Source organism: Schistocerca serialis, chromosome 9, assembly GCF_023864345.2.
Source record: "Schistocerca serialis cubense isolate TAMUIC-IGC-003099 chromosome 9, iqSchSeri2.2, whole genome shotgun sequence".
NCBI lineage: Eukaryota > Metazoa > Arthropoda > Insecta > Orthoptera > Acrididae > Schistocerca > Schistocerca serialis.
This window is the reverse complement of record NC_064646.1, coordinates 49,580,150-49,582,563: the sequence shown is the minus strand read 5'-3', so window position 1 is coordinate 49,582,563 and position 2,414 is coordinate 49,580,150.

Below are 2,414 nucleotides of genomic sequence, written 5' to 3'. Positions count from 1 at the left end.
TTTAATTGTAAGGGAGTGGGGCGAGCTTTTTAATGTTAAGGAAGTGGGGCGAGCTGGAAAGAACATATAGTTTTGCTTTTTGGTAGTTTCGGTACAGTGCATAAATGACTTAGTAAATAATAGGATTACCAGTAGTAATGGTAGCACTGGTAGGGAAAGAAATATAAATGCATGTGTGAGAGAGAAACTGGGTGCCGGGGACTTCTCTTTGTTTTTTTGTTTGTTTCTTCGTTCGTTTTGCACATAATCAATCTCTTATGGGAATCAGGTCGCTTAGCTGCCGTAATAACCTGAACACCACTTGTATGAAACTCGTATTTATTCTGACTGCACAATTACGCATATACACACATAAACAAGCCTCACGAGTGTCACCGAGACACCGATCGAAACGTAAACACAAGGCGCGCGCCAATACCCGACTCCTAAGAGCGTGTCAGTGCGCAGAGATACCACTCTGCTCTATTCTGGTGGTCGATGACCGCTACACTCTTTGCAGCAGAACATTTCCAGACTGGCTAAAATATGCTGAAGTTAAGCCTCTTTAAGAGAATGGGGATAAGAGATACCATAGGACTGTCGCCCAATATCACTTTTGGTGGCTTTTTCAATAATATTGTAAAAGGTTGTGTTCAAGCATCTTCTTAAGTATCCGACTGCAAATAATACAATGATGCACCAAAGAAACTGGTATAGGCGTGTGTATTCAAATACAGATGTATTAAACAGGCAGCAACGCCTGTGTAAGACAACAAGTGTCTGGCACTGTTGTTAGATTGGTGGCAGGTTCTCAAGATTTAAGTGAGTTTGAACTTGGTGTTGTAATTGGCGCATGAGCGATGGGACACAGCATCTCGATGAAGTGGGGATTTGCCCAAACGACCATTTCATGAGTGTAGTGTGAGTATATGGAATCCGGTAAAACATCAAATCTCCAACATAGCTGCAGCTGGAAAAAAACCCTGCAAGAAAGGGACCAACGACGACTGAAGAGAATCGTTCAACGTGACAGAAGTGCAACCCTTCCGCAAATTGCTGCAGATTTCAATGCTGAGCCATCAACAAGTGTCAGCGTGCGAAACATTCGCCAAAACATCATCGATATGGGCTTTTGGAGCTGAAGGCCCACTCGTGTACCCATGATGACTGTATAACACAAAATTTTACACTTTGCCTGGGAACGTCAAGACAGACTTTGGACTGTTGATGCCTGGAAACTTGTTTCCTGATCGGACGAGTCTCGTTTCTAGGACTGTTCTGCCACTGTCAACTATGTTTCACTGCCACTGTGTCCCTCTCTTTCTCTCACACTGCCATTGTCTAATTCGCTATTTCTATAGCATAATTGCTGTCTGGCACTGTCTGGCCCTTTGCTGTTCCTTATCTATAAACACGGTTTGGGAGACAATCTGAGCAGCTGTCTTAGGTTGTTTGCAGATGATGCTGTATTTATCGACTAGTAAAGTCATCAGAAGATCAAAACAAATTGCAAAACGATTTAGAAAAGATATCTGTATGGTGCGAAAATTGGCAATTGACCTTAAATAACGAAAAGTGTGAGGTCATCCACGTGAGTGCTAAAAGGAATTCGTTAAACTTCGGTTACACGATAAATCAGTCAAATCTAAAGGCCATAGATTCAACTAAATAGCTAGGAATTACAATTACGAACAACTTAAATTAGAAGGGACACAAAGAGAATGTTGTGGGGAAGGCTAACCAAAGACTGCGTTTTATTCGCAGGACACTTACAAAATGTAGCGGATTACTAAGGAGACTGCCTACACTACGCTTGTCTGTCCTCTTTTAGAATACTGCTGCACATTGTGGGATCTTGCCAGATGGGACTGATGGAGTACATTGGCAAGGTTCAAGGAGGGGCAGCATGTTTTGTATCGTTGTGAAATAGGAGGGAGAGTGTCACTGAAGTGATACAGGATTTGGGATGGACATAATTGAAACAAGGGCGTTTTTCATTGTGGAGCAATATTCTCATGAAGTTCCAATCACCGACTTTCTCCTCTGAATGCGAGAGTTTTAGGTGTTCGTTCTTTCTGCGCACAATACGAGATTGGAATAACAGAGAACTGTGAGGGTGGTTCAATGAACCCTCTGCCAGGCACTTAACTGTGCTTTGCAGAGCATCCATGTAGATGTAGATAGATTTTAAAGTGTGTCGAGCAGATGGACATTTATGGGTATGGCGACAGCCTCATGAATCCATGGACCCCGCATGTCAGCAGGAGACTGTTCAAGCTGGTGGACGCTCTATAATGGTCTGGGGTGTGTGCAGTTGAAGTGATATGGGACCGCTGCTATGTCTAGATATGACTATGACAGGTGAAATATGTAAGCATCCTGTCTGATCACCTGCATCCATTCATGTCCATTGTGCATTCCAACAGACTTGGGCT